The 22,532-nt window shown below is 31.9% G+C and overlaps 1 pseudogene across 1 annotated transcript in view; it reads right to left on the bottom strand.

Moving 5' to 3' along the window:
• The window catches only part of LOC308684567 (hereditary hemochromatosis protein-like), an 85,420-nt pseudogene that overhangs the window by 3,395 nt on the left and 59,493 nt on the right, over window positions 1-22,532 (bottom strand). The window contains exons 4-6 of the transcript in view: window positions 10,948-11,146; window positions 10,596-10,857; window positions 3,003-3,281 (exon numbers count right to left, since the gene is read on the bottom strand). The product of the transcript in view is annotated as a hereditary hemochromatosis protein-like (transcript). The remainder of the gene's footprint in view (window positions 1-3,002; window positions 3,282-10,595; window positions 10,858-10,947; window positions 11,147-22,532) is intronic.

The following is a 22,532-nucleotide window of genomic DNA, read 5'->3' as shown; positions in this document are numbered from 1 at the left end:
ACCGTAGTAACAAAATGAAATTAATTTAATTAAAAAAAAAAAATTGAAATTTGGTTCCTGGAGGCACCCACAGTGGTTCCACACAGTGCTATATAAGAGTTCCTCAGGAAACCTGTGTGGTTCCTCAGAGAACCGCCCCTTTTTAAAGGGTGCCTAGAGGATCTACAGATGGTTCTGCCGGTGTGGCAAAGTGAAGAACCCCAAAAGGTTCCTCCAGGCACCTTTTATTTTTACAGTGTAGTTGCCCATGTCTTTGTCAATGGTATGACTATGAGGGAGGCTGGGCTACAAGTAAGGCCAAATTTGAGTCGCTTTAACGTCACCTCGAGAACCTTCAGGGAGAATTCTATCACTGAATAAGAGAAATACATTTCCAATAGTCTTTGATGAGGTGTATTTTCTTGCAAGAAAAGGCAATCAGTCGTACACTGTTAGAAAAATCTGTAGAAATTACAGTATTACTGGCAGCTACTTGCCAGTAACTTACTGTAGATTTAAAATTATGTTATTTACTGGCAACAATTTGTTCAAAATTAAATGAACATTAAACATTAACAAGTCTTTATCTTTACAGAATAAAACTAAAATAACATCCTCATGCAAAGCGTTCTGGGAACCAAAATCTGAAGGAAAAAAAAACAGAAAAAGGTTGATGAAGATTTCTGGTTCCCAGAATGCTTTGCATTAGATTGTTAATTAATAATTTTATTTTTTAAAGACAAAGACTTGTTAATGTTTAATGTTCATTTAACTTTGAACAAACTGTTGCCAGTAAATAACATAAATTTAAATCTACAGTAAGTTACTGGCAAACAGCTGCAAAACTACAGCAATTTTTTTACAGTGTACAGTCACACAGAGTGGAGTGTGACAGTGAAGGGAGGGCATCCTTTCTCCTTTATAGTCTTGACTCCCAGAATGTTATCTTTCTAGGCAAATGATGGTATTTCAACCATATGGGGAATATTCTTAGATGTGTTCATCATATTGTCTCCTTGAGTGGAGGCCCTCCTGTCACGTACCAACACTCTTAACCATTCCAATACAATTCCATATTAGAATAAGGTTTGTGTGTGCTCTTTTACTTTCATATGATGGTCACACACATCTTACTGTAACTACATAAATATGTAAATGTATTTTTAATATACTTAGCATAAAATAAATGTAAAATACATTTAAGTATATCTATTTTTCACATAGGGTAATCACATAAACAAATTAGTGGGAAACTTTAAATATTGAAATAGTGTGAAAATATTACTGTTGCATAAATTAATAATTAGAAAACTGGATGAACAATCACATATTGACTGAAGTTAGCACAAAAATGAGCCACAAAATATAAAGTAATGTAAAATGAGAAAATAAAATAGACATTAACAGTTTTACAGTAAACAGGAGTATTACAGTTTTTCTCGATTGTTTACACACATTTTCTGAAAGCATGCCTCATATTCTCAGAACTCTACACACAAATCCAAAAACACACACACAATGGGCAAACCCCCTCAATTCTCCTGCAAAATTCAACTTTACATTCAAAACAATGTTATTTCTTCTCAAAATGGTATTTTGTTTTCAAATGACACACACAAACCCTCACATGAATAGACATTTATAAGAACCAGTTGAACACTGATGTGCTCAATGTAAAACACTATGATGAATGTAAAACACTTCTTCTCCATTCATCATAATGACTTAGGCCTTTTTTTTGTTCAGTGTTACACTTACTACAGACAGTACATACATAAGTGTGCTGTAAAATATTTGAGAATATTGTTTTTATACTCAGAACACACAAATACACGGTAACAAATATATTTTATTTTTTCCACAAAAAACAATGTACACAGTGTACATTCCCAACTAACACAAAGCTGCACATACAGTGGTCTACAAACAAAACAACAGAAGAATTGACTGTATACAGTTACAGTAAAAAAATAAATAAAAAAAAATCAAATCTTGGCATCCATTGCTCCATTGAAGAGCTGACCTGTTGCCCTTTTATGCTAAAGCTCTGATTGCTGAATGTAAAACTGTGTGACGGGTGTTTGCCCATGTGATGAGTCAGTGTGCATATTTGAATGGCAGTGTGTTCCTTGTGAAAACAAGAGGTTTTCTGCATGAAAATTGTGCCAAAAGCAGAGAATTGTGTGTAGTGTTTTGAAAAAAGTGTGTTTTAGAACTGCAATTTGAGTGTAAAGCAGGAATTGTGCTTGTAGTTTAGCAGAATTGGTTCAGGGGGTTGGTGAATGAGTTACATGTTGTGGTCATTGTATCTCAGGTACCAGTATTTGTGTGAAAACAATTGAGAAAAACTGTAAACAGTAGCTAATTCTACACACTACATAATAAATGTGAGAGCATTTTAACAACATTTCAGCAATTACAAAGATACAATTTAGCCAAAAAAGGATGTTATATCTTTCTTAAGCCAGTCATTTTATTTTACCTATAAACCTTATGAATCTGCCGTTGCTGAAAAGGAAGTTCAGATAGTTAGGAAATATTCTTTTCAATCAAAATGACAGTTGATGTAATGTTAATGTAAATTCAAATTAAAGTATGACCGGGGGTCATAACATGAAAAATGAACACATGACAATACTCACTAGAAGCAGAGGAGTAGTCACCTTTAGAGGAAGCAACAACAAAACTCAGGAAATTAAGAAACAGACATTAATCATTTAAAAAAATATTAACCACATTATTATTTACAAAATGATCTTTAAATGTCATCTCATTTAGGAACTATTCCTTATCGACTTGTTTTACGGTTTAATTTATTGTATTACCTGAATGCCGTTTTCTCCATAAAATGATCCATATAATTACAGCCACCATCAATAACACCAACCCCGGTATCAAAACCACAAGAAGAAGGCACTGACTCAAACGTTTCCCCTGGATACTCTGAAATATGACAAATAAGGTCACAAAGACACTAATTTATCAGTTATATTATGTGCACTAGTCTCATGTGCACTTATTACCCAAATCAATGTCCAGTTTGTTGTCCAGACTGAGGTGTGTGGCAGAGCAGCTGTATTTGTGTTTGTCTGCACTGATCTCCAGACTCTTCCTCATCTGGTACGTCCCGTCACCATTGGGCAGCAGATCTCCTCCAGTGATCTCATGATCAGATACAGGCTGTCCATCTCAGAACAGGGTCAGGTTGATGTGACGAGGGTAAAATCCTGTTGCCAAACAACTCACACGAAACCCTCCAGAATCTGAGTTTGCTTTCTGAATCAGTCTGACTCGCGGTTTCACTGTGGAAAACATGAATCATGAATATGGGAATACACTCATTTATGATTGTTACGATATTAACGTGTCTAGGAAATATACATAACATTAAAGATATTAAAACACTACTGGTGTGCGGAATGTGGTGGAAGGAATCATGACAGACAACTTCTGAGAGAGAAACTTGACTGGAGTTTTATTTTACAACAAGCCGTAGCCACTGAATCCAGTCAAGGCAAGTATATGTCTGTGGGCTATGTACAGTGCAATAAATAAATAAAGAAATAAAAAGAGAAAATTGGGAAAGAACCTAAGTGGCGCCAAAGAATATAACAAAACATAACAAAACAATCCTTAACTAGTCCCTAAACCTAACCAAAGAAAAATGCAGAAAACAAACCGAAATCTTCGCGCATACGGCGCCTAAATAACCTGACTAATAATAAAAATACAAGGGTTGGCGCTCACCTCTTACCTGGTGTGTATATACACAAAAGCAGCTACGGGCAGAATGTATATCGCGATATACTGACCTGATGTTCCTTCCCAAAATAGCTCTGCAGCTAAACTCTTGTTAGATTCTCACATAGTAATACACACGTACGAATAAGCTACTAAATATAATCACTAAAGCACATAGCACACTTCTCCAGGTAGATTAGATTAAACAGGCAAAAACTCTCAAGGAGTACACAAAAACTCAGCACGCCGCATAACAGCTTGCTGCCGCAAGAGAGGAAGAGCCAAAAGTGAATGAACCCGCCGTCTCTCTTAAACAGCTGGACTGCTTCTGATTGGTTCTGGTGCTCCGCCCTAATGATGACTGACGGATGAGTCAGCCAGTCACAGCGACCTAGAGGTGGGATTAAACAGAAAGAAAACTCAATAAACGCACAACACACGTGTAGTGCATCAGCGAGCAAAAACATCAACATTCCCACGCCAACAAAACGCACGTGGAACGTAACACCCTCCCCCTTAAGAACCAACCATATGTAGAAAAAAAAAACTAACATATGGTTGTTCAAACTAATGTACTCAGACGCCGCAACAGGCAACTCTAGACAGTGCATCCGCGATCACGTTTTCTACGCCTTTCTTATGTTTGATAATTAAGTTGTATCCCTGCATAATCAGAGACCAGCGCATCAAACGCTGATTCTGATTATACATGCGAGACAAGAAAACCAACGGATTGTGATCGGTAAACACTGTAACTGGGCTAACACTTGATCCAACATACACATCGAAATGTTGAAGGGCCATCAGCAACGCTAACGCCTCCTTCTCGATCGTCGAGTAGTTTAACTGGTGTTTGTTGAACTTACGAGAGAAATAACAGACGGGATGGTCAATACCATCTTTATCTCCTTGAATTAGCACAGCTCCAGCACCCACATAACTCGCATCTACATCGAGTTTGAAAGCAGAATCAAAGTCTGGAGCGGCTAAAACAGGTGCATTACACAGAAGATCTTTGACCGAGTTAAAAGCATGCTGACATTCAGCAGACCACAAAAACGTTCGCGACGGACTGAGGAGTGAAGTTAACGGCTGTGCAATCGTCGAAAAGTTTCTACAGAAACTGCGATAATAGCCGGCCATCCCTAGAAAACGACGAAGTTCTCGACGGGTGGTTGGAGCAGGGAATTCGGATATCGCAGTGACTTTCGCTTCGATTGGGCGCACTTGCCCCTGACCCACTTCCTTCCCCAGATACGTGATTGTAGCATGACCGAACTCACATTTAGCTAAGTTCAAGGTCAACGAAGCTTTCTCTAATCGCTCGAAAACAGTTCTCAATAAAGAGATGTGCTCTGACCAGTCGGACGAGTAAACTACCAAATCATCAAGATATGCGTTACACTTAGGCACCCCGGACAACACAAGATTTACGAGTCGTTGAAAAGTAGCCGGTGCGTTTCGCATGCCGAAAGCCATCACAGAGTATTGCATGAAACTGTCGGGTGTCACGAAGGCGGAGATGTTAGAAGCACGAGCCGTAAGCGGTACCTGCCAGTACCCTTTTAATAAATCTAATTTACTGACATAACGAGCCGAACCGATGTTGTCAATGCAGTCTTCCATACGCGGCAATGGAAAGCAATCTGGTACAGTTACGGCATTGACCTTACGATAGTCAGTACAAAACCGAGCAGTGCCATCGCTCTTCGGTACCAGTAAACACGGAGAACTCCAGGGACTGCAACTGGCTTGAGCCAATCCATTCTCCAACAAATACTCAACCTCTTTCCGCATAAGGTCTCTCTTCACTGAATTCATGCGGTACGCATGTTGCTTGATCGGAACAGCATCACCCACATTAATATCGTGCTCTAAAACTGTGGTGCGAGAAGGTACATCATTCAATAAAGCAGGAAAATCATTGAGTAGCTGCACAATATCACATCCTTGTTGTTCAATTAAATGCGATATCAAAGATGTAAGGTCAGACATTACCTCAGAGTTCTTAAGTCGTGCACATTGCTGGTGAGTGTGACGTATAATAACTCCATCCTCGTGATCAGCGAGTTCAACGGCAGCACATGCTACCGAGACAGGAGCAGGAGATGACATAGGAACAGCAGTTTCCTCTACCGGCGAAACATCAGGCTGGACAGCTCCTCTGCAATAAAAGGTCTTTAACATGTTCACGTGACACACACGAGTCTTTCGTTTTCTATCGGGCGTTCCGATTACGTAGTCTGTGCTACTAATTTTTCTGACCACCTCATATGGTCCAGAAAACCGTGCTGATAACGCGGAGCCTACCATAGGCAGCAATACCAACACTTTGTCGCCCTTGTTGAAGGAACGCTGTACAGATTTACGATCAAAAAGACATTTCATTTTTCTCTGCGCAACTTCGAGTGACTCTTTTGCCACCGAACAAGCCTTATGTAATCGTTCACGGAACTTGCTCACATAGTCCAACACATTCAGTGATGGGCTAGACTCAAAAGACATCAGGTCCTCCTTAAGCATCTTCAAGGGTCCTCTCACAGTGTGTCCAAAGACTAACTCAGCAGGGCTGAATCCAAGACTCTCTTGAACTGCCTCCCTGATCGCGAATAGGAGCAACGGTACACCCTCATCCCATTCTTTATTTGTCTCCATACAATACTTTCTGAGCATTGACTTAAACGTTTGATGAAAACGTTCGAGCGCCCCCTGGCTTTCAGCGTGATAAGCACTTGCAATTCGATGAGTTATGTTTAAACTAGATAATACTTGAGTAAAAATCTTCGAAAGAAAATTAGTGCCTTGATCTGATTGCACAACTTTTGGTAACCCAAATGTAGAGAAGAATTTTACAAGTGCTCTAGTTACAACAGGCGCTGTAATTTTTCTCAAAGGAATTGCCTCAGGAAATCTGGTTGCAGTGCACATTATAGTCAACAGAAACTGGTTACCGGTCTTAGATTTAGGCAAAGGCCCAACACAGTCAACGATAACATGTTCGAACGGTTCTCCTATCACTGGAATAGGCACGAGAGGAGCACTAGGAATTACCTGGTTCGGTTTGCCAGTGATTTGACAGATGCGGCAGGTACGACAGAAATGAGTAACATCAGCTTTTAATCGAGGCCAGAAAAAATGTCTTAAAACTCTGTAGTAGGTTTTCTTGATTCCTAAATGTCCTGACAGATCGTGATCGTGAGCTAGAGATAGAACTTGCTGTCTGTAACAGGTTGGAATCACAATCTGATACACATTAGTCCATTCAGCATCATCAGAAACATCAGAGCACCACCTACGCATCAGTAAACCATTCTCAATAAAATAAGCAGTCTTCCTTTCTCGTGCTTTCTCCAATGATACAGCAGCGGCAATGCAATTTTGTAAACTCTCATCCTCATGCTGAGCAGCAATAACTCTCTCGCGCGTCACGCACGGCTTTACATCAGGAGTGTTTAAAACAGGCAAATTTTTAACAGTCTTATTCTCATCGGGTAACGTGTCACTAATAAAAACAGGTGCAATAAAAGATGTAGCTAAATCTTCAGCATCCGTCTTACGAGACTGTGCTCGCGTGACTACACAGACTGGAAAAGTTTTGGGAAAAGACTTTGCCAGTTCATCAGGCTGATCCGACACTACAGGATTATTAGATACCTCCAGCAATGGCATGACTTTCCCACCGGCTAAATCATTGCCCAAAATGAACTGTACTCCACATACAGGCAAACTCTCACGAACGGCTACCTTCACAAAACCTGTACACAGTTCTGACTTTAGATGAATCTGGTGCAACGGGACTTGAACAAGACCCATCTCTATGCCCTGCACTAGGACATAACTGCCACAAAAAGTTTGATCAGAAAACGGCAGTACATCAGCACAAATAAATGACTGCATTGCCCCAGTATCACGGAGCAGATTCACGGGTATTTGCTCCTCCGAGTTTCCTGTAACAGAAATTAACCCTTCCAGAAGGAAAGGTGCATAACTGGAATCAGGTTTATCATTTCGCTCAGTTTCAACAGGATCAACTAATTTTACAAAGCCAGCGCTTTTAGGCACAGAACTCGATTGTTTTCGTTTTAACACAAAACACTCTGCAATCAAATGACCGGGTTTGTGACAATAAAAACATTCACGATCCTCTTTCGATTTCACAGTAGCAGTTTTCGGACGTGATGAATTATTCGAACTCACTTGAAGTGGCGTAGCTCTCTCAGAATGTGCAGGAATAAAAACATTTTTATGTGTCAGTGTAAATTCGTCTGCAAGGACCGAAGCTTGCGATACCGATGTCACCTTCTGTTCGTTTAAATAAACGACAACACGCTCAGGTAAACAATTCTTGAATTCTTCTAAAAGAATTAACTCTCGAATGTCTTTAAAATCATTTACCTTACTCGAAGTGCACCATTTATCAAACAAGACGCTTTTCTCCCTCGCAAATTCAACAAATGACTGAGTAGAATTCTTTCGATGACTTCTAAACCGTTGCCTATAGGCTTCGGGTACAAGCTCATAAGCGCGCAATATTGCAGCCTTCACTGCTTCATAATTCACGCTATCCTCTAAGGATAATGTAGCACAAACATCTTGAGCTTTACCAGTTAGTTTGCACTGTAACAGCAACGACCAGACCTCTTTAGGCCACTGAAGTGTGGACGCAATTCGCTCAAATACATTGAAATACGAGTCAACTTCTGTTTCTCGGAATTGTGGTACGAGAGAGATGTGTCTGCTAACCTCAAAAGTGTTCCCTGTCGAGCCAGCATCTGCAGACTTTGAGAACAAGGGTGGTGTAACCGGGGCCGGTGTTCTTTTAGCTGCGATCTCAAGTTCACGCAGCTTAATCTGTGTTTCCGCTTCAATTTCAAGTCTGCGAATTTCAAGTCGGAACTTCATATCCGCCTCCAGCCGACGACTTTCTGCGCGTTCGCGTGCCTCTACCTGCACTCGCGCTAAGCGAACTTTTAGTCGCGCACCACTTTCAGACCCATCCGAGCCTGGAGAAAAAGGATCGGAGGGCGGCAAAACAGCCTTGGCTTCGGAGACCTCCACCTCAGCAGTTTCGCTCCGCTCCTCCTCACCAGAGCGACCGTCAGCTTCAGTGGTAACTTCACCGACACCTGCAGACAGCGTTAAAACACCTAATTGCACCAACCCTGAAGATACAGCGGACCTAATCTCTAACTTACGCAGCTGTTTCGAGACAGCGATTTGGTAATGAGCAGCGATACACAACAGATCCTCTTTTCTACATTTACAAAGCTTTTCCACTGAGGGTGAACCTACGAAAGAGTCTAAATCAAAATCAGCCATGCTTAATCCTATCAAAATTATTAACCAAATTCCAAAACAGCCCATCCGCTAATCACTACCTTACGAGCACTAATACTCTACAGAAAAAAGAACTGAACACGGTCCTTCCACCACGCACACCAGCAGTAGTCAATATCTCGGGAAAAACATGAATACCAATATTTTTATTTATTAATATTTTTGTATCCCGGACGAGCCCCCATTTAATGTTACGATATTAAAGTGTCTAGGAAATATACATAACATTAAAGATATTAAAACACTACTGGTGTGTGGAATGTGGTGGAAGGAATCATGACAGACAACTTCTGAGAGAGAAACTTGACTGGAGTTTTATTTTACAACAAGCCGTAGCCACTGAATCCAGTCAAGGCAAGTATATGTCTGTGGGCTATGTACAGTGCAATAAATAAATAAAGAAATAAAAAGAGAAAATTGGGAAAGAACCTAAGTGGCGCCAAAGAATATAACAAAACATAACAAAACAATCCTTAACTAGTCCCTAAACCTAACCAAAGAAAAATGCAGAAAACAAACCGAAATCTTCGCGCATACGGCGCCTAAATAACCTGACTAATAATAAAAATACAAGGGTTGGCGCTCACCTCTTACCTGGTGTGTATATACACAAAAGCAGCTACGGGCAGAATGTATATCGCGATATACTGACCTGATGTTCCTTCCCAAAATAGCTCTGCAGCTAAACTCTTGTTAGATTCTCACATAGTAATACACACGTACGAATAAGCTACTAAATATAATCACTAAAGCACATAGCACACTTCTCCAGGTAGATTAGATTAAACAGGCAAAAACTCTCAAGGAGTACACAAAAACTCAGCACGCCGCATAACAGCTTGCTGCCGCAAGAGAGGAAGAGCCAAAAGTGAATGAACCCGCCGTCTCTCTTAAACAGCTGGACTGCCTCTGATTGGTTCTGGTGCTCCGCCCTAATGATGACTGACGGATGAGTCAGCCAGTCACAGCGACCTAGAGGTGGGATTAAACAGAAAGAAAACTCAATAAACGCACAACACACGTGTAGTGCATCAGCGAGCAAAAACATCAACATTCCCACGCCAACAAAACGCACGTGGAACGTAACAATGATGCAGTTTTAAGCATTCAGTCGACCTACAATTATGACACACAAAAAAAAAGATTCTTTCTACACTTTCTCAACTCATTGATAATGTCAGTTAACATTAGGTGAAGATTAAGCATCTGTTCACTCATAGAAAAAGAAACAAGAGAGACTGAATGTTTTTAAACTAATTTTCAAGTTATTTTGTCTCTATCTTTTGTAATTTCTGCCAAACAACTCACACGAGACCCTCCAGAATCTGAGTTTTTCTTGATCAGTCTGACTCGTGGTTTGACTGTGGAACAAAAAGATCTGTTTTAACTTTTCATAGAACACTAAGAAGACACTATCTGATGTTGTCTTGTCTTTAGATAAATTATGCATGAAATTCCTACTTTGTTGCAACAAAGAATTGTATTTTACACAAGAGCTTAATAGCTCAAATCTTTTTAAATCTTGTGAGAAGACATACCTTTCTTATTCACTTGAGATTTTCTCTTTTTAATGGAATTCCTGAGAGTTGCTATGCAATATGGGTAGTTTATAGTCTCATGACGCCACTTGAAAAGCTCCAGAGATAGTGTTGCCATTTTTTGGGGGGCTCTCAAACTTGTTGTCATACAAATGCATTTCATCTGTAGTGGAGCCGCTAAAAGCAATCTTAGAAATCATTTGTCCAGGCTTATCATTGTCCCACAGCTCACAATGGCTCATCACCTGATAAAGTTGAAGACCTGTCAGGAGAAAAGAGACACAGCCTGTCATGGTCCCATGATCATGTACTGTCTGTGTCAAAATTCCTTATTTTAACCAACGGAACATACTTTCTGTATAGTTTTTAAATGTTAGTCTTCCCATATGGAAAGGTTGCAAATCATGCCTCATTGAATAAAAGATGAAAGAAACGATCTCATCTTCATTTGTAGTATTATCTCGTGGAATGTATTTCTTCGTCTCTGAATTATAGTGGCCAACTGACATCCAACATAAATGTGACACTAAATTCAGGAAATGGTGTCTCTCCTTTAATGTATGTTGCAAGCAACCAGAGGTTAAATTGGGCATGAGCGCTCCGCAGCGCAGCTCAGGAAAACTGTCACAATTGTAAGCGTAACAGCGACATTACCATGGAAACCCGCAAACAGCTAGAGCGATCGAGCAGCTACCACTGAAGTCCTCTGTTTACAGTCTTGAATTATTATTTTTTTTTTGCCGTTTTCAAAAGTTTTTTTTTTTTTGGCCGAATCAAATGTTTTATGGTTACGATTCATCTCGTAGCTGGCTGCCTTGGTTCCAGACTTAAAACTCTTTATATCAGCAGTTTAATGAAACGTCAACAGAGATATTGAACGGGGGAAATCACTTCGGAAACAGAGCCGTTAAAAAATGGATGTCACTGTTGATATCTGGGTCAAATTAAAGCTCATTTATAAAAAGCTCAAATAATAATAATAATAATAATAATCATTTGTTACATTTGTATAGCGCTTTTCTAGGTACTCAAAGTGCTTTTTCATGGAAGGGGGAATCTCCTCAACCACCACCAATGTGCAGCATCCACCTGGATGATGTGACAGCAGCCATATTGTGCCAGAACGCCCACCACACATCAGCTTACTTACTAGAGAGGAGACAGTGATAAAGCCAATCAGTATACAGTATGGGGATGATTAGGAGGCCATGATGGACAGAGGCCAAGAGGCAAATTTGGCCAGGATGCCGGGGTTACACCCCTACTTTTTTTCGAAGGACATCCTGGGATTTTTAATGACCACAGAGAGTCAGGACCTCGGTTTAACATCTCATCCGAAGGACATAATAAAGGTATATTTAAACAATGTATTATTACACTGCAATAAAGGTATAATTACATTGCAATAAAGGTATAATTACACATTTATTATTACACTGTAATAAAGGTATAATTACACAATGTATTATTACACTGTAATAAAGGTATAATTAGACATTTATTATAAAATTGTAATACAGGTATAATTACACAATGCATTATTACACTGTAATACATGTATACTTACACTGTAATAAAGTTATAATTACACATTCATTATTACATCGTAATAAAGGCATTGTTACACAATGTATTATTACACTGTAATACATGTATAATTACACTGTAATAAAGTTATAATCGCACATTTATTATTACACTGTAATAACTTTATTATTAGACTGTAATAAAGGTATAATCAAAACACAATGTATTATCACGCTGTAATAAAGTTATAATTAAACATTTATTGTTACATTTTAATAAATGTATAATTACACAATGTGTTATTACTCTGTAATTAAAGTATAAACTGTAATCAGAGTTTAAATTGGGCCTGAGCAATGTCAACTAACTTAGCTTATGTTACTGAGCTCGCTAACATTAACGTTAGCTCAATTGAATGGTTAAACATACAGACAGCTAACATTTCTTTCAGCTCAAACTTTTGTTTACCTTTTTTTATTATTTGACTTTATTGTTTCCTTTTATTGTTATCACTTACGGGAGCAATGGGGAGGCGCCATCTGTCCAGTAGATGCAGACTTCAAAGAAGAACGAGCTTCGCTTTCATTCGACCTAGATTTCAACAGTGATGTCCATTTTTTAACGGCTCTTTTTTCCGAAGTGTTTTCCCCGTTAAATATCTCCATTGACGTTTCATTAAAGTGCTGATATAAAGAGTTTTATGTCTGAAACCAAGGCAGCCAGCTACGAGATGAATCTTGACCATAAAACATTTGATTTGGCAAAAAAAAAAAAAAAAAAAATACAATCAAAGATTCAAGACTGTAAACAGAGGACTTCAGTGGTAGCTGCTCGATCGCTCTAGCTGTTTGCGGGTTTCCTTGGTAACGTCGCTGTTACGCTTAGAATTGAGACAGTTTTCCCTTAATGACTGTGGGCGGGGTGCTGAACCAGGGAACGCAGAGATTAATGCATTATGACGTCTGATAATTCCATATAGCCTGGGTGTCTCTGTGTAGTCTTGCTAATTATTCAATATCATATGCCATGTAGTTGCCAGGAGATGAAAAATAATTCAAGTGGAATAAAAATATTTGGTGCTGAACGAGACGGAGCTGAGCTCCGGCAGGGTGTGTTGTGGATCTGTGGGCCTGGCCTAATTTTACCTCTGATTAGAGTGTATTTATACCTTTATTACAGTGTAATAATACATTGTGTTATTATACCTTTATTACAATGTAATAATACATTGTGCTATTATACCTTTATTACAGTGTAATAATACATTGTGTTATTATACCTTTATTACAATGTAATAATACATTGTGTTATTATACCTTTATTACAATGTAATATACATTGTGTTATTATACCTTTATTACAGTGTAATAATACATTGTGTTATTATACCTTTATTACAATGTAATAATACATTGTATTATTATACCTTTATTGCAATGTAGAAAACATTGTGTTATTATACCTTTATTACAATGTAATAATACATTGTCTTATTATACCTTTATTACAGTGTAATAATACATTGTCTTATTATACCTTTATTACAGTGTAATAATACATTGTCTTATTATACCTTTATTACAATGTAATAATACATTGTATTATTATACCTTTATTGCAATGTAGAAAACATTGTGTTATTATACCTTTATTACAATGTAATAATACATTGTCTTATTATACCTTTATTACAGTGTAATAATACATTGTCTTATTATACCTTTATTACAGTGTAATAATACATTGTCTTATTATACCTTTATTACAGTGTAATAATACATTGTCTTATTATACCTTTATTACAGTGTAATAATACATTGTCTTATTATACCTTTATTACAATGTAATAATACATTGTGTTATTATACCTTTATTACAATGTAATAATACATTGTCTTATTATACCTTTATTACAATGTAATAATACATTGTCTTATTATACCTTTATTACAATGTAATAATACATTGTGTTATTATACCTTTATTACAGTGTAATAATACATTGTCTTATTATACCTTTATTACAATGTAATAATATATTGTATTATTATACCTTTATAACAGTGTAATAATACATTGTCTTATTATACCTTTATTACAGTGTAATAATACATTGTCTTATTATACCTTTATTACAGTGTAATAATACATTGTGTTATTATACCTTTATTACAATGTAATAAAACATTGTGTTATTATACCTTTATTACAATGTAATAATACATTGTCTTATTATACCTTTATTACAGTGTAATAATACATTGTCTTATTATACGTTTATTACAATATAATAATATATTGTCTTATTATACCTTTATTACAGTGTAATAATACATTGTGTTATTATACATTTATTACAATGTAATAATACATTGTGTTACTATACATTTATTACAATGTAATAATACATTGTGTTATTATACCTTTATTACAGTGTAATAATACATCTTCTTATTATACATTTATTACAGTCCCATAATACATTTTGCTATTATACCTTTATTACAGTGTAATAATACATTGTGTTATTATACCTTTATTACAGTATAATAATACATTGTGTAATTATACCTTTATTACAGTGTAATAATACATTGTCTTATTATTCCTTTATTACAATGTAATAATACATTGTGTATTATACCTTTATTACAGTGTAATGATACATTGTGTTATTATACATTTATTACAGTGTAATAATACATTGTGTTATTATACATTTATTACAATGTAATAATACATTGTGTTATTATACCTTTATTACAGTATAATAATACATTGTGTAATTATACCTTTATTACAGTGTAATAATACATTGTCTTATTATTCCTTTATTACAATGTAATAATACATTGTGATATTATACCTTTATTACAGTGTGTTATTACATGGCTTGGCTGAATTCCAATATAGAATGCGGTCTGTTATTTCTTTATAACAGACCGCTGCGAAGTATAACAGACCGTTGCCATGAAAAACAGCGCGTTGCTATGGACGCGGAACGGACTATTTTCTGTAGCGGAAGCAATACAATCGTTTTTAAATCAATAACCCCTTTTTAAATCAATAATTCGCGGCAAATTATTTATTTATTTTGTAGGTAGCCATGTAATAAGCGGGATAATGTATAGTGAGCCGGTTGTTATAGTGAATAACAACCCCTTCAGGCTGATTCAAGATCCCTCCGCTTCGCGTCGGGATCCCGTTCAGCCTGTCGGGGTTGTTATTCACTATAACAACCGGCTCACTATACATTAGCCCTTACATAATACATTGTGTTATTATACCTTTATTACAGTGTAATAATACATTGTGTTATTATACATTTATTACATTGTAATACATTTTCTTATTATACCTTTATTACAATGTAATAATACATTGTCTTATTATACCTTTATTACAGTGTAATAATACATTGTCTTATTATACCTTTATTACAATGTAATAATACATTGTGTTATTATACCTTTATTACAATGTGATAAAACATTGTGTTATTATACCTTTATTACAATGTAATAATACATTGTGTTATTATACCTTTATTACAGTGTAATATACATTGTCTTATTATATGTTTATTACAATGTAATAATACATTGTCTTATTATACCTTTATTACCATGTAATAATATATTGTATTAATATACCTTTATTACAGTGTAATAATACAGTGTCTTATTATACCTTTATAACAGTGTAATAATACATTGTCTTATTATACCTTTATTACAGTGTAATAATACATTGTCTTATTATACCTTTATTACAGTGTAATAATACATTGTCTTATTATACCTTTATTACAATGTAATAATACATTGTGTTATTATACCTTTATTACAGTGTAATAAAACATTGTGTTATTATACCTTTATTACAATGTAATAATACATTGTCTTATTATACCTTTATTACAGTGTAATAATACATTGTCTTATTATACGTTTATTACAATGTAATAATATATTGTCTTATTATACCTTTATTACAGTGTAATAATACATTGTGTTATTATACATTTATTACAATGTAATAATACATTGTGTTACTATACATTTATTACAATGTAATAATACATTGTGTTATTATACATTTATTACAATGTACTAATACACTGTGTTATTATACATTTATTACATTGTAATAATACATTTTCTTATTATACCTTTATTACAGTGTAATAATACATTGTCTTATTATACGTTTATTACAATGTAATAATATATTGTCTTATTACACCTTTATTACAGTGTAATAATACATTGTGTTATTATACATTTATTACAATGTAATAATACATTGTGTTACTATACATTTATTACAATGTAATAATACATTGTGTTATCATACCTTTATTACAGTGTAACAATACATTGTCTTATTATACCTTTATTACAGTGTAATAATACATTGTGTTATTATACATTTATTACAATGTAATAATACATTGTCTTATTATACCTTTATTACAATGTAATAATACATTGTGTTATTATACCTTTATTACAGTGTAATAATACATTGTGTTATTATACCTTTATTACAGTGTAATAATACATTGTCTTATTATACCTTTATTACAGTGTAATAATACATTGTCTTATTATACCTTTATTACAGTGTAATAATACATTGTCTTATTATACCTTTATTACAGTGTAATAATACATTGTGTTATTATACCTTTATTACAATGTAATAATACATTGTGTTATTATACCTTTATTACAGTGTAATAATACATTGTGTTATTATACACAATGTGTTATACCTTTATTACAGTTTAATAATATATTGTCTTATTATGCCTTTATTACAGTGTAATAATACATTGTGTTATTATACATTTATTACAGTGTAATAATACATTGTGTTATTATACCTTTATTACAGTGTAATAATACATTGTGTTATTATACACAATGTGTTATACCTTTATTACAGTTTAATAATATATTGTCTTATTATGCCTTTATTACAGTGTAATAATACATTGTCTTATTATACCTTTATTAGAATGTCATAATACATTGTGTTATTATACCTTTATTACAGTGTAATAACACATTGTCTTATTATACCTTTATTACAGTGTAATAATACATTGTCTTATTATACCTTTATTACAATGTAATAATACATTGTGTTATTATACCTTTATTACAATGTAATAATACATTGTCTTATTATACCTTTATTACAATGTAATAATACATTGTGTTATTATACCTTTATTACAGTGTAATAATACATTGTGTTCTTATACCTTTATTACAGTGTAATAATACATTGTCTTATTATACGTTTATTACAATGTAATAATATATTGTCTTATTATACCTTTATTACAGTGTAATAATATATTGTCTTAGTATACGTTTATTACAATGTAATAATATATTGTCTTATTATACCTTTATTACAGTGTAATAATACATTGTCTTATTATACCTTTATTACAATGTAATAATACATTGTGTTATTATACCTTTATTACAATGTAATAATACATTGTCTTATTATACCTTTATTACAGTGTAATAATACAGTGTCTTATTATACCTTTATTACAGTGTAATAATACATTGTCTTATTATACCTTTATTACAACGTAATAATAATACATTGTGTTATTATACCTTTATTACAATGTTATAATACATTGTGTTATTATACCTTTATTACAATGTAATAATACATTGTGTTATTATACCTTTATTACAGTGTAATAATACATTGTGTTATTATACATTTATTGCAATATAATAATACATTGTGTTATTATACATTTATTACAATGTAATAATACATTGTGTTATTATACATTTATTACAGTGTAATAATACATTGTGTTATTATACATTTATTACAATGTAATAATACAATGTGTTATTATACCTTTATTACAGTGTAATAATACATTGTGTTATTATTCCTTTATAACAGTGTAATAATACATTGTGTTATTATACCTTTATTACAGTGTAATAATACATTGTGTTATTATACATTTATTACAATGTAATAATACATTGTGTTATTATACATTTATTACAATGTAATAATACATTGTGTTATTATACATTTATTACAGTGTAATAATACATTGTGTTATTATACATTTATTACAATGTAATAATACAATGTGTTATTATACCTTTATTACAGTGTAATAATACATTGTGTTATTATGCCTTTATTACAGTGTAATAATACATTGTGTTATTATACCTTTATTACAGTGTAATAATACATTGTCTTATTATACATGTATTACAGTCCCATAATACATTGTGTAATATACCTTTATTACAGTATAATAATACATTTTGTAATTATACCTTTATTACAATGTAATAATAATTGTGTTATACCTTTATTACAGTGTAATAATATATTGTCTTATTATACCTTTATTACAGTGTAATAATATATTGTCTTATTATACCTTTATTACAGTGTAATAATACATTGTCTTATTATGCCTTTATTACAGTGTAATAATACATTGTGTTATTATACCTTTATTACAATGTAATAATACATTGTGTTATTATACCTTTATTACAATGTAATAATACATTGTCTTATTATACCTTTATTACAGTGTAATAATACATTGTCTTATTATACATTTATTACAATGTAATAATACATTGTGTTATTATGCCTTTATTACAGTGTAATAATACATTGTGTTATTATACCTTTATTACAATGTAATAATACATTGTGTTATTATACATTTATTACAATGTAATAATACATTGTGTTATTATACCTTTATTACATTGTAATAATACATTGTCTTATTATACATTTATTACAATGTAATAATACATTGTGTTATTATGCCTTTATTACAGTGTAACAATACATTGTGTTATTATACATTTATTTACAATGTAATAATACAATGTGTTATTATACCTTTATTACAGTGTAATAATATATTGTCTTATTATACCTTTATTACAGTGTAATAATACAGTGTCTTATTATACCTTTATTACAGTGTAATAATACATTGTGTTATTATACCTTAATTACAATATAATAATAATACATTGTGTTATTATACCTTTATTACAATGTAATAATACATTGTGTTATTATACCTTTATTACAATGTAATAATATATTGTGTTATTATACCTTTATTACAGTGTAATAATACATTGTGTTATTATACCTTTATTACAGTGTAAGAATACATTGTCTTATTATACATGTATTACAGTCCCATAATACATTGTGTAATATACCTTTATTACAGTATAATAATACATTTTGTAATTATACCTTTATTACAATGTAATAATACATTGTGTTATTCTACCTTTATTACAATGTAATAATACATTGTGTTATTATACCTTTATTACAGTGTAATACATTGTGTTATTATACCTTTATTACAGTGTAATACATTGTATTATTATACCTTTATTACAATGTAATAATACATTGTGTTATTATACCTTTATTACAATGTAATAATACATTGTGTTATTATACCTTTATTACAGTGTAATAATACATTGTGTTCTTATACCTTTATTACAGTGTAATAATACATTGTCTTATTATACGTTTATTACAATGTAATAATATATTGTCTTATTATACCTTTATTACAGTGTAATAATATATTGTCTTATTATACCTTTATTACAGTGTAATAATATATTGTCTTATTATACCTTTATTACAGCGTAATAATACATTGTCTTATTATACCTTTATTAGAGTGTAATAATACATTGTCTTATTATACCTTTATTACAGTGTAAAAATACATTGTCTTATTATACCTTTATTACAATGTAATAATAATACATTGTGTTATTATACCTTTATTACAATGTAATAATACATTGTGTTATTATACCTTTATTACAATGTAATAATACATTTTGTTATTATACCTTTATTACAATGTAATAATACATTGTGTTATTATACCTTTATTACAGTGTAATAATACATTGTGTTATTATACACAATGTGTTATACCTTTATTACAGTTTAATAATATATTGTCTTATTATGCCTTTATTACAGTGTAATAATTCATTGTGTTATTGTACATTAATTACAGTGTAATAATACATTGTGTTATTATACATTTATTACAGTGTAATAATACATTGTGTTATTATACCTTTATTACAGTGTAATAATACATTGTCTTATTATACCTTTATTAGAATGCCATAATACATTGTCTTATTATACCTTTATTACAGTGTAATAATACATTGTCTTATTATACCTTTATTACAGTGTAATAATACATTGTCTTATTATACCTTTATAACAGTGTAATAATACATTGTCTTATTATACCTTTATTACAGTGTAATAATACATTGTCTTATCATACCTTTATTACAGTGTAATAATACATTGTCTTATTATACCTTTATAACAGTGTAATAATACATTGTCTTATTATACCTTTATTACAGTGTAATAATACATTGTCTTATCATACCTTTATTACAGTGTAATAATACATTGTCTTATTATACCTTTATTACAGTGTAATAATACATTGTCTTATTATACCTTTATTACAATGTAATAATACATTGTGTTATTATACCTTTATTACAATGTAATAAAACATTGTGTTATTATACCTTTATTACAATGTAATAATACATTGTGTTATTATACCTTATTACAGTGTAATAATACATTGTCTTATTATACCTTTATTACAATGTAATAATACATTGTATTATTATACCTTTATTACAATGTAATAAAACATTGTGTTATTATACCTTTATTACAATGTAATAATACATTGTGTTATTATACCTTTATTACAATGTAATAATACATTGTGTTATTATACCTTTATTACAGTGTAATAATACATTGTGTTATTATACACAATGTGTTATACCTTTATTACAGTTTAATAATATATTGTCTTATTATGCCTTTATTACAGTGTAATAATTCATTGTGTTATTGTACATTAATTACAGTGTAATAATACATTGTGTTATTATACATTTATTACAGTGTAATAATACATTGTGTTATTATACCTTTATTACAGTGTAATAATACATTGTCTTATTATACCTTTATTAGAATGCCATAATACATTGTGTTATTATACCTTTATTACAGTGTAATAATACATTGTCTTATTATACCTTTATAACAGTGTAATAATACATTGTCTTATTATACCTTTATTACAGTGTAATAATACATTGTCTTATCATACCTTTATTACAGTGTAATAATACATTGTCTTATTATACCTTTATTACAGTGTAATAATACATTGTCTTATTATACCTTTATTACAATGTAATAATACATTGTGTTATTATACCTTTATTACAATGTAATAAAACATTGTGTTACTATACCTTTATTACAGTGTAATAATACATTGTCTTACTATACCTTTATTACAATGTAATAAAACATTGTGTTATTATACCTTTATTACAATGTAATAATACATTGTGTTATTATACCTTATTACAGTGTAATAATACATTGTCTTATTATACCTTTATTACAATGTAATAATACATTGTATTATTATACCTTTATTACAATGTAATAAAACATTGTGTTATTATACCTTTATTACAATGTAATAATACATTGTGTTATTATACCTTTATTACAGTGTAATAATACATTGTCTTATTATACGTTTATTACAATGTAATAATATATTGTCTTATTATACCTTTATTACAGTGTAATAATATATTGTCTTATTATACGTTTATTACAATGTAATAATATATTGTCTTATTATACCTTTATAACAGTGTAATAATACATTGTCTTATTATACCTTTATTACAGTGTAATAATACATTGTCTTATTATACCTTTATTACAGTGTAATAATACATTGTCTTATTATACCTTTATTACAGTGTAATAATACATTGTCTTATTATACCTTTATTACAATGTAATAATACATTGTGTTATTATACCTTTATTACAATGTAATAAAACATTGTGTTATTATACCTTTATTACAATGTAATAATACATTGTGTTATTATACCTTTATTACAGTGTAATAATACATTGTCTTATTATACCTTTATTACAATGTAATAATATATTGTATTATTATACCTTTATAACAGTGTAATAATACATTGTGTTATTATACCTTTATTACAGTGTAATAATACATTGTCTTATTATACGTTTATTACAATGTAATAATATATTGTCTTATTATACCTTTATAACAGTGTAATAATACATTGTCTTATTATACCTTTATTACAGTGTAATAATACATTGTCTTATTATACCTTTATTACAGTGTAATAATACATTGTCTTATTATACCTTTATTACAGTGTAATAATACATTGTCTTATTATACCTTTATTA

Source organism: Scardinius erythrophthalmus (genome assembly GCF_964197995.2).
Source record: "Scardinius erythrophthalmus genome assembly, chromosome: 24".
Taxonomy (NCBI): domain Eukaryota; kingdom Metazoa; phylum Chordata; class Actinopteri; order Cypriniformes; family Leuciscidae; genus Scardinius; species Scardinius erythrophthalmus.
The sequence above is the reverse complement of the archived record's forward strand: the minus strand, read 5'-3'. Positions and strand labels throughout refer to the sequence as shown.